At 46.4% G+C, this 12618-nt stretch overlaps 2 pseudogenes; both read right to left on the bottom strand.

Annotated features, from left to right (window-relative positions):
* Positions 1-3819: 3819 nt before the first annotated feature.
* On the bottom strand, positions 3820-3974 carry LOC143432272 (5.8S ribosomal RNA; annotated as a pseudogene).
* Positions 3975-4869: 895 nt separating this feature from the next.
* On the bottom strand, positions 4870-6749 carry LOC143432270 (uncharacterized; annotated as a pseudogene).
* Positions 6750-12618: the final 5869 nt, after the last annotated feature.

The raw sequence follows: 12618 nt of genomic DNA, 5'->3' as shown, positions 1-12618 counted from the left end.
GTCCGTCTCTCTCTCTCTCTCTCTCTCTCTCTCTCTCTCTCTCTCTCTCTCTCTCCTCCGAATCGCTCCGTATAATCGCTTGCTCGGTTGCTCGCTAAGTAGTCGCTAAGTCGTTGAGAAGAATAAGAGGCTGTCTTCATGCTGGCTAGATCATTATATAGGTTTGCTGGGGGTCTTCGGATCCCCTTAGATCCTCCTTAGGGCTCCTTGTTGGGGTAGGGCTATACGCTTCGGTATTGTTCGGGGCATCGATCGGTGGATTTTGGCGATCTTCTCTGATCGCCCCCTCTGGTGTGTCTAGAGGGGGTGCTCTGGATTATTTGAACTGCGGCGCGTGTCGCGCGCCGCGCTTTCCATGGCTCACCTGTAGTTCCGCTGCGCATCTTAAGTTTTCCTCTCCATGGGCTCAGGGGAGGGGTGGAGGTCCTTCTCACACCCGAGAACCATCCTGTTCGTCTCCATGGACTATGGCAGCGGTCTTATCGTTGCAGGGCTCTGCATCGTATCCTTCGGGCTTCAGGGTCTCCTCTTGCTCGCTTTCCGACTCCTCCACCGTCGAGCCCGTTACGCTACCTCGGCGCACAGCCCGTCCACGAACCTGCGGTCTTCTTATCCGCCGAAGGGGCGTCTTCTGGGTCGCTTCTGGGGGGGGGGGAGGGTGAGCGAGTCTTGTGGCGTCACAATATCTATGTAAAATGATGGTCCCTATCAGTTTTGATGGAAACCTATCTACAATAAGTCAGGGAAGCTCGAAGGGGTTAATTATCCAAATGCTTTAAGGTGTAAAACGTACTTTAATCTAAAGCGATCTATTGTTACAAGGTATCCGCTCACGTACAACTTTTCACGGGCTCGCGAACGCAAAAATAATCATGGAAAGGGGAGGTATTTCGATACTGCGAGAATATAGTTTTTTGGGCGCCAGTTGCTCAGAAAGCAGCAAAGAAATAGACTACACGACCCCGGGAAACCCGGGCCGAAACAACCCTCGAAACTTCGAAATGATCCTCCTCTCGACTACGCCTAGCCGAGTACACACACTCGGGTCGCGGTATACTGAATTCACGGCTTCGTTATTTATGGTCACGATGTGAGCCTAACTAACAAGGGGTACGGGAAACTACGCAACACGCCGCGAATGACCGGGTATCACGAACCGCTACACGAAATAAGATATAATATACAATATGCGATGCAAGAAATGCGGCATGAAAATTGGGCGCTTTAGCGAGTAAGATCTCGCCATCGGGTTGCATGGATAAGTAGAGTCCACATTCTTTTGAAATGCAGAATCACATAGACATAATTGTACGCATAGAAGAATACAGCTTACTTAAAACGAAACGCTGAAATTAGTTGCACCATCGCATTGCATGCTGCACTGGAGCTCTATTGCATTGACAAGCAGACCCATTAAAGCGCAACCCTATTGCATGGAACTGTGGACTGCACATACTAATGAAGTATAATATCAGATAAGCATAGTGCTATGCATAGAGGATTCCATCTTACTTACATTCATACGCTGAAATGAGATGTCCCATTGCATTGCATGGAGCATTATAAATCTATTGCTTTAAAGCGCAGACACTATAAAGAGCCATCTAGTTGCATAGAACTATAGAATTAACAAAACATTATTCAAAACATACTTTTGAAGAGTAGAAGCAGATAAGCATAATGAGATGTATAGAGCTGAAAATCTACTGACATACATCGAAGCACTGGGACCCTATTGCTTCAAAAAGTACACATTTAAAAACGCTATCCCTCTGCAAGGGAGTGTAGAGTTCACATTGTTTTGAACTGTAGAAGATATAAACATATCGCGTTGAATTGAATATTATATCTTACATTAAACAATGAAACGAGATGCGACATCTGGTTGAATGGAGTATTATAACTCCACTACTTCGACGCGTAGACATCTAAAAATGCTATACCCTTGCAAGGAGTTGCAGAATTCACATTCCCTTGAAGGGTAGAAGCAGATAAGTATAATGTGATGCATAGAGCTTTACAACCTACTTACTTGCTTTGAACTGTTGATGTGAAATGCGATATCACGTTTTATGAAGCATTAGTACTCTATTGCATCGATTTGTAAACATCTAGATACGCTATCCCGTAGGAAGGAAGTGTAGGATTTACATTCTTTTAGAGTGTAGTGTGACGTCAGGCTTAGCGCCTGCCATCCATCAGCCTCATCGCCGCCTCCAGCATCAATCCCTGCACGCAGGCAACCTGCCGCACACGCCTGCAGATCCAGCAACCAGCACCGTTCGCACGCGTGCCGGTGCACGCTCTCATTCACACCGAGGACTCCGTCCAGAAGGAAGAAGCCGTAGCCCGTCACCAGAATGGGGACTGCTCCCCATTTCAAGGAACCTCGAGACCAAGGCAGTCGTGGCACCGTTTGCTAACTGCTGGGCAGGCTCGGCGACGGTGCGAAGTCCGTACCACCGGGTAGTCTGATCGAGCTTGCGGCAGGCTAGAAGATTGCGACGCCACAGGCGTCCACTCGGGCCGTAGGTCGATGCGCAACGGGTCGCGACGTTCTACTAGAGGAAAAGTGCACGACTACATCACCGGAACGTTCGCCGATGACGACGTACCGCTCGCTGTGGAACCGCGAGGGTACCATCGGGGCAGCGCGCGCCATCGGGAGCCAGTGTCGTCGTCGATGAATCACTCCATTCGATCCTTTGGGTTTCTCAGGTTTACCCCTGAACGGTTTCACGTCCTCTTGAAATCTTTCTTCCAAGTTCTTTTCATCTTTCCCTCATGGTACTTGTTCGCTATCGGTCTCGTGGTCGTATTTAGCCTTAGATGGAGTTTAACACCCACTTAGGGCTGCACTCTCAAGCAACCCGACTCTAAGGAGAGATCCTCCCGAAACGCGTACCGGTCGCTACGGGCCTGGCACCCTCTGTGGGTAAATGGCCACATTCAAGATGGTCTTGGACGCGGTTCGATGTCTCGGAATAAACGGATTCTCCCGAACACTACATTTCCCAGTGGCGGAACCGCGGGATTCAATGCTGGGCTCATTCTTGTTCACTCGCAGCTACTAAAGAAATCCTGGTTAGTTTCCTATCCTCCGCTTAGTAATATGCTTAAATTCAGCGGGTAATCTCACCTATTCTGAGGTCATCTCTACGTGACGCACGAAATTCATTCCTGCCATCGAGCACGCTTACAGAGAGAAGGTAAAGAGATTCGTACGTATGAGCGATCGGATGCACATCATCGTTCCTCGCGTTACGACGATGTCGCCCTCTCTTGTATATCTCTTCTCTCCCGACCAAAAATTTTCACTCGGTCTTGCGGCATGAAAAAAATTTCATTTTAAACGATGTCGAGCGCGCGGCATATTCGTATCGTGCACTAAAGGCAGGCGAAGGCGATGCGTGTGGCGGGTGTGCGAATTCGGATCGCGGAACAAAATCGGCGATCGAATCACGAAGCGGTTGCCGTGAGCGGTCGTCCGATTAACGGACGACTCACGACGCCACGAAGAACTCACGCGAGTTCGTGATCGCCACACCGTCGAGTTCCGTGAATACGTTTACGTACGCCGCACGCGCACACACGTTGCCAATCGCAGATTGCCTCGGCGCGGCCACAAACGACTCGGACGAACGTCCAACGATCGCTCGTACGTCGCGTATCGCTCCTCTTCCTCCCTTTCTCGGTGCCGCCCGAACTCAGAAATGTTCGTAATTTAATTCGAGAATGAACGACGGCGGACAGATTCGAGCACCGTAAGGTAAAAAGATTCGACGAAACGCAATGCAAGCAGTATTTTGGTTACGTGAACGACCCTCAGCCAGGCGTGGCTTAAGAATTGTATTCGTGGACCGCAATGTGCGTTCGAAATGTCGATGTTCATGTGTCCTGCAGTTCACACGTTGACGCGCAATTAGCTGAGTTCTTCATCGACCCACGAGTCAAGTGATCCACCGTTCAGACGGCGTTCAAGGCGACACGATATATCGGTCCTACGGATGAAACGTATACACCGATGGTTGGCGCGTAACGTCCCCCTCAAAGTTACGAAAAAAATCTTCCAAAAATTCGTTAGGACTCCTCCGCGTGCCAGCAGCCTCGAGGCGATCTTTTTCCTCCCGACAACGCGAAGCGAGCATAAACTGTTCGAGCTCGCAACGGCGGGATTATAGACTCTCGACAACAAAGACAACGGGCACGCGGAATCGTCCCCTCTGGAACGAATGTGCGCGTCGAACTAAGAAGAAAAAAACCAAACACCCAGCGGCGTATTGCTTTTGAGATCGATAAGACGCTCTCGTTGGGGTGAACATAATAATGTTATTATCGATGGGACACTCGTCGTCGTCGAGCACAGTTTCGGGGCGGTCTATAAAATTTTCCCCGGCAACACGAAGCGAGTATAAAATTATTCGATCTCGCAACGGCGGGTTTTTCTCAGACTCTCGACAACGAGGCTTGGCGCGAGCGACGAATCGTCCCCTCCGAACGAACGACGACGACGGTCTCTTCAAAATTCCAATACCACCCAGTCGTGTCGGTTCCAGTAAGGCTCAGGTAAAGGCAAAAGAATTCGTACATTCGTTAGGACACTCTCCCGTTCGCCCAACACAGCCTCGAGCGGTCTATATTTTTCCCGACAACGCGAAGCGAGCAAATAAAGTTCGATCTCGCAACAGCGGGTTTCAGACTCTCGACAACGAGGCTGCTACGACGAATGTTATTCCTCTCTAAACATGACGGATCTCGACCGAAGGAAGGTTACTCTTTGCTGCATATGCTTTGCGTTTGTTTCATCCATATATCTGGACTCTTATAATTTTTATTTCGGAACGAATATAGTTTCAGTTTACGCATAATCTACAGAGGATCGGTCGCCTCGATCACTCTGACACGAAGCGGAGTTGCATACTACGGGTAGTGGATGTAATGTTTTTGTTCGAGTGGCAATGCAGTGGATGCGGCTTGTTCGAGCACATTATTTTTTTCATTTTTCCGTGCCACGGGTCATGAAGACCAAACGCGAGAGCACGTTATTATTTGTTATTTTTCCGTGCCGCGGATCACGAAGACCACATGCGAGCAGTTTATTTTTGTACGTAAGTATGCAACTCCTCGTCCCGAAATCGAGAGAGAATTGGACGACTCGTCCTCTGGCACGAGCTCTCGAAAGAGCTTGGCTTCGTCGCTCCGATCGACTGCCATGCCAACACGGAGAGACGCGCAAAACGGGAGGCTTAACACCTCTGCACGTAATACAACGTTCTCCGGGCATTGTGCTATCGAAGCGAGGGTTCTTTAAGTATTTGCTACGATTTGTGGTCCATAAACGACTTTTTCTTTCATAATAATTCTTCCTCCATATATATATATATATATATATATATATATATATATATATATATATATATATATATATATATATATATAGAGAGAGAGAGAGAGAGAGAGAGAGAGAGAGAGAGAGAGAGAGAGAGAGAGAGGAAAACCCCCCCGCTGGGCACACCAGAGGGGTCGACCAGGGAAGATCGCCGAAATTCACCGTTCGATGCCCCGAACAATCCCCACGCGCATAGCCCTACCCCACCAAGGAACCCTAGGAAGGATCCAAGGGGATCCGAGGACCCCCAGCAAACCTATATAAGAGCTAGCCAGCAGGAAGACATCCTCTTCTTCGCCTCTACTTCTTAGCGACTCATTTGGCGAGCTACCGAGCAAGCGATCATACGGAGCGATTCGGAGAGAGAGAGAGAGAGAGAGAGAGAGAGAGAGAGAGAGAGAGAGAGAGAGATAGACGGACTGAACGAGATGCAGACTTGCTGGAAGCGAGAACGTGAGTCCTTATACGCTAAAGCGTCCCATTTTGTTCCCTGTCGCATTTGTGATATTGCGTATTGTAATTTTGTATCGTATAACGGGTGGTGATCCCCGGTCATTCGCGGCGTGTCGTATACCCTTTTGTAATACCGCGACGAGGCAATCTAGAAAGAAGCCGTGAGTTCAGTATCCCGCGACCCTAATTTGCGCACTCGGCTAGGAGTAGTCGAGCTATAGAGTATTTCGAAAGTTCGAGGGTTATCTCGCCCGGGTTGCGTGGTCTAATAGTTTTCGCTACTCCTTGAGTAGCTGGCGCCCAAAAAGTCCCCGCCTCGCAGTTACGAAATACTCACTGGATAGAAAATTCTCTGTTTTGTATTTGGCGTTGGCGAATTCATCGACGATCATACCACGTGGATATTTTGTACTCCGATATTCTGTACCCCGGATTAAACTTCCGTATACCCCTTTATTATTGTTTCGATCTCCCCCCTTTCTTGCGGATTGTAACGGGAAAACCCGTCACAATATATATATATATATATATATATTCTGCAGGTTCACCTACGGAAACCTTGGTACGACTTTAACTTCCTCTGAATATTCAAGTTTGGTCATCTTCCCGATAACATCGGCAATGCCGAGGCATTGGCCGCACACCAGTCCGAAGACCTCACTAAATAATTCAATCGGTAGTAGCAATGGGCGGTGTGTACAAAAGGCAGGGACCTAATCAACGCGAGCTTATGACTCGCGCTTATTGGGAATTCCTCCTTCATGGAGAATAATTGCATGCACAATCCCTAGCACGAAGGAGGTTCAACGGGTTACCCAGGTCGTTCGGCCAGGGAAAACACGCTGATTCCTTCAGTGCGTGCCAGAACCAGTGCTTCCTGCGTGCGGCCCAGAACATCTAAGGTCATCACAGACCTGTTACTGCTCAATCTCGTGCGGCTAAAAGCCGCCTGTCCATCTAAGAAGATTTGTTTGTACGTTGATAGTAAAAACCCACCGGCAGAAGACGAGGGCCTTCGAGATACCATAAGTTAGGTCTATTTAACAGGCTAGAGTCTCGTTCCATATCGGAATTAACCAGACAAATCGCTCCACCAACTAAGAACGGCCATGCACCACCACCCACCGAATCAAGAAAGAGCTCTCAATCTGTCAATCCTTCCGGTGTCTTGGCCTGGTGTGGTTTCCCGTGTTGAGTCAAATTAAGCCGCAGGCTCCACTCCTGGTGGTGCCCTTCCGTCAATACCTTTAAGTTTCAGCTTTGCAACCATACTTCCCCCGGAACCCAAAAATTTTGGTTTCTCGGAAGCTGCCCGCCGAGTCATCGGAGGAACATCGGCGGATCGCTGGTTGGCATCGTTTATGGTTAGAACTAGGGCGGTATTTAATCGCCTTCGAACCTCTAACTTGCGTTCTTGATTAATGAAAACATTTTTGGCAAATACTTTCGCTTTACTCCGTCTTGCGACGATCCAAGAATTTCACCTCTAACGTCTCAATACGAATGCCCCTATTTGTCCCTATTAATTATTACCTCGGGGTTCCGGAAATCAACAAAATAGAACCGGGGTCCTATTCCATTATTCCATGCACATAGTATTCAGGCCAAGATAGCCTGCTTTAAGCACTCTAATTTATTCAAAGTAAACGTACCGGCCCACCTCGACACTCAGTGAAGAGCATCGCGATGGGATGTCTGTTGGACCGCCCCCGAAGGAGCTAAGCCTACCGGTAGGACGTATCACATAATGCCAGTTAAACACCGCGAGCGGTGAACCGACACTGTGACACACAGATTCAACTACGCGCTTTTTAACCGCAACAACTTAAATATATGCTATTGGAGCTGGAATTGCCGTGGCTGCTGGCATCAGACTTTTCCTCCAATTGATCCTTGCTAAAGGATTTAAAGTGTACTTATTCCGATTACGGGGCCTCGGATGAGTCCCGTATCGTTATTTTTCGTCACCATCTCCTCGTGCCGGGAGTGGGTAATTTGCGCGCCTGCTGCCTTCCTTGGATGTGCTAGTTGTTTCTCAGGCTCCCTTTCCGGAATCGAACCCTGATTCCCCGTTACCCGTTACAACCATGGTAGGCGCGGAACCTACCATCTACAGTTGATAAGGCAGACATTTGAAAGATTCGTCGCCGGTGCTAAATGACCGTGCGATCAGCTGTGGGTTATTCAGAGTCACCAAAGCGAACGATGGACGCACGAACGAACCACACGCCACCGATTGGTTATGATCTAGTAAAAGCATTTCTCCCATCTCTGGTCGGAATTCTGATTTGCATGTATTAGCTCTAGAATTACCACAGTTATCCAAGTAATTTCGTGTACAATCTAAGAAACCATAACTGATTTAATGAGCCATTCGCGGTTTTACCTTAGTTCGGTATGTACTGAGACATGAATGGCTTAATCTTTGAGACAAGCATATGACTACTGGCAGGATCAACCAGGGAACCGTACTATTCGTTACTCCTCTCTCCTCTTTACTTTCTCTCACCATCGTCATCATTCATAGTAGTTCCTCCAAACGTCGTCGGTTCTCCCCGAGACACCGATCGATGATACAAAAGTAATATATTATATGTAGTATATATATATATATATATATATATATATATATATATATATATATATATATATATATATATATATATATATATATATATATATATATATCGGTATCGCTCTTTCGTGAACGGCGATACCGTTTCGTTATTTATGAACATCGTTCATATAACTTTCTTATTGTCAGTGCAGTGGATGCGGCTAACGGATCTCTTTTGGATCTCGCTCTAGCACATTATTCATTTCAGTGCCAATACGCTACGTCGAAAACACATAACTTCAACCAATTTCGCCGAGGTATTGCACTCTCCACTCGAATCGTACAGTTCCCAGTTGTTGTGGTTTTCAATGTAAAAGATCTTATATGCCTTCCAACTGAACCGTTTGAAAAAGCGCGTATACACTCCGCGCTGAAATATACATCGTCTACCGCACGGAGATCTCTCGCGAGACCATCAACGTGCATCAACGAGGAAGCGCGTATACAATTTTCACGCTGATTTTTCGAGAGATATATACCTTTAATCGTCTATAGCACGGACATCTCTTGCGAGAACATGCTGGGCATCGGCGATGCATGCGCGTATGCAATTTTCACGCTGAGCAGTTAATGATCGCTTAAAGCACGGACATCTTTTTCACGCTAGGCATTAAAATAGCGCGTACAGAGAACATGCTGGTCATCCAAACGAGGAAGCGCGGACAATCGCGTCACGCTGAATAATATCTCTCTTAGACCTTTACTATCATCTCTTACGAAAACATGCTGGGCATCGACGATGGGCAAGGGCGTACATCTCGCCTATTGTAGGCGAACTGGCGCGTATAAAGTGCGCGCTAGGCAATCGACACGGGACACCTTTTGGAAGTTCGTATCGAGCCTGTTCTGGCTGCAACAACATATTTGTGTCGTAAATGCCATGTACCATCCGTCCCCTTAATGGGTTCGTGTTCAGGAAATTTTCGTTCGGACGGTTTCATTTTTATGGTTCTTTGCGTTATATATATGTTTTAGTGTTATGGTCAACTTATATTATTCGGGCTTTTCCTGTATTTTAGCACTTTAGCATTTTAGCTTTTTGGAGACTAGATAGGAATATATAAATCCACGCTCTCTTAGCGTACTGGACAATTCGTACACTTTGTCACGTCCATTTTTTTATTTCGTTATTTTTAAAATTTGTTAGTCCGAGAACTCGGATTCTAAAGTTCCAGAATTGATGCAAGGGTGGTACAATTTATACCCGAGTTTGAAAAACTCGCATAAAAGGTCACTAACACCGCCTTACGACGCTCGCCACATATGGGACATTCGGTCAAAGACTCCGACCCGTGGCCATGCAGTGTGGAGAAAAATTCGATCACCGACACGGCACAGAGCAGTCGAGAACGTATTCTCGAGGACTGCTTCTCAACCGAAGTCATAGAATAGCCACGGGCCTGAGCGCTACTCTGGACGCCCGGCTCGAGCCGGCGAGTCTCCTTACAGATACGAAACGACCGGTCGGTAGGCCGGCGCCGCGCAGGCTAACGCACGGGCGCTTACGGTGGTAAACTTGCGCGGCAACGGATCGTCCGGAGAGACCGTTGTAACTTAATCGCGCGGCGAACACAAGTATAAAGTCCTATTAACGTTGAACTTTTATGCACGGAGATTGTGTAGACCTATTAGACATTGATGAATAAACGTATTTTCAAAATATAACAAAATTTAATCGATCGGAACATAGAAAAAAAGCAGTTGCAAAATTCAAAAAAACGAAAGAAAAGAAATATCGAAAATCTAACACGTACGATTGATTGCTACTATTAAATTAAGTAATATTATGAAAAAAAACTATTTGTTTATAACTAAAAATTATCCAAAAATCGCAAAAACCCTCCGGAAGTATCGTTTCCAAACGGTTAAAAATAATTAATTCGATTAAACAATGCGATGGTAAGTGCAATCAATAGGTTTTATTAAGGTTTTTCAAAAAAATTTACAGGTCAACGGTTTAATTAACGAGAAAGTAGCGAATGAACGCGATTGAATTTTTTCGTGGCGAAAATTTTCTAAGTCCCACGGTCCATCCCTATCTCTGGGTGGGAATATTATCTCCCTCTCGGAACTTTTTTAAGGTACCGCGGACGATTTCTAACTCTCGCTCGGCATTTTTTTTCAAACTACCGTCAATGTACGAACTTTAACTCTCGGTAGGAATTTTTTTTAAACTACCGTCAATGTACGAACTTTAATTCTCGGTGGGAATTTTTTCAAACTAACTGCCGGTCCGACATTTGCATTTTGCTGTCAATCTCGGGCGCAATTCTTTACTAGCCAAACGTAAACTCGTACCGGCGGGTACTTGACTGTGAATAATGCGACTTGGACAACGGGCACGTTCTACTATCCGGTGTAGGTTTGGCTATTAAAGAACGCGGCTGCCGTCAGGCGACCGCCTATGTTTGAACATGTTCTTTAGTTCTCTTTTTTAAGCGTGCTTATACCGTTCACGCCGTCGGCCGCCTATTTGGAAGGTGCCAGCGGCGTATTGCTTTGCGCCGAGTCATAAAAAAAGCCGTCCACACTCGACGTTTAATATCGTATATTAAACGCCAAGTGCCCAGCGGCCGTATACTTTTTCTTCCATGTTCCAGCGGCGTATTGCTTTGCGCCGAGTCATAAAAAAAGCCGCCGACGCTCGACGTTTAATATTAATATTATTAAACGCCAAGTGCCAGCGGCTTGTACTTTCTTTTGCTTTTCTTATATTTTTCGATTAACTCTCTCTTTCTCCGCGAGAGAGGCGAGTGGGGTCTCGTTTAGCTTACAAAACAAATCCACAAGCATAGGGCTGAGTCTCAACAGATCGTAGCGTGGTAACTACTCTATCGAGTACAACACCCCGCCAGGTACCTAAGTCGTCTGCAAACGATTCCGAGTCTCAACGTCAAAATTGGTGTACCCATGATCGACCGTTAGAGCGCTGCGGCCGTCGTTCGGCAAAATCCCGATGATGGATTCAAAGACCGCGCGGACGCGACCGACCACCTAGTAGATTCACATTGTTTTGAACCTTTCGACCCACTCGAGACTCCTAGAGATATCTTTGCCTCCTTTGACTAGAAAGGATGCGGCCTTAGAGGCGTTCAGGCGTAATCCCACGGATGGTAGCTTCGCACCACCGGCCGCTTGACCGAGTGCATGAACCAAATATCCTTAATGATCCTGCGGTTCCTCTCGTACTGAGCAGGATTACTATCGCAACGACTAGTCATCAGTAGGGTAAAACTAACCTGCCACACGACGGTCTAAACCCAGCTCAAGTTTCCTGTTGGCGGGTGAACAATCCGATGCTTGGCGAATTCTGCTTCGCAATGATAGGTAGAGCCGACATCGAAGGATCAAAAAGCGACGTCGCTATGAACGCTTGGCCGCCACAAACCAGTTATCCCTGTGGTAACTTTTCTGACACCTCTTGCTGAAAACTCTTCAAGCCAAAATTATCGATAGGCCGTCGCATCGATAGGCTTTCGCAGTCTCTATGGGTACTGAACATCGAGATCAAGCCAGCTTTTGCCCTTTTGAATGAAAGTAGTAGTATTTCACCGGCGATGTTACCACCTCCCACTTATGCTACACCTCTCATATCTCCTTACAATGCCAGACTAGAGTCAAGCTCAACAGGGTCTTCTTTCCCCGCTAATTTTTCCAAGCCCGTTCCCTTGGCAGTGGTTTCGCCAGAAAGTAGATAAGGACAGATTAGGAATCTCGTTAATCCATTCATGCGCGTCACTAATTAAATGACGAGGCATTTGGTTAGTTTCTGTACTAATTTGTAAAAGGAATCAGTATACTTTCGAGGTATTCATCCCCCTCGTTGGGCAACAACACTGTAACAAATATAACAACTATATAAACTAACTAACTGAATAATGAACAATACTACACACAAACTACATAAATAAATATGTTAGTGCCGAACCACATATGTGGCTTACGCCGTTTTATGTCTTGTACTCAAACCGCAACACTCAGCGTAGATGTCTAAGTCGTATTATCAACTTATTTGCCTAATTTACTTAATTATTCATATGTTAATGGCATATATGTAGAAGGAGTAAAAGAAAAATTCTATAATCAAACGTTACGAATACATAAAATTACAGTACAATAAGATAAAATATGTACAACAACAAAAATATATCAATTATGT

Source organism: Xylocopa sonorina, unplaced genomic scaffold, assembly GCF_050948175.1.
Source record: "Xylocopa sonorina isolate GNS202 unplaced genomic scaffold, iyXylSono1_principal scaffold0076, whole genome shotgun sequence".
Lineage (NCBI taxonomy): Eukaryota > Metazoa > Arthropoda > Insecta > Hymenoptera > Apidae > Xylocopa > Xylocopa sonorina.
The sequence above is the reverse complement of the archived record's forward strand: the minus strand, read 5'-3'. Positions and strand labels throughout refer to the sequence as shown.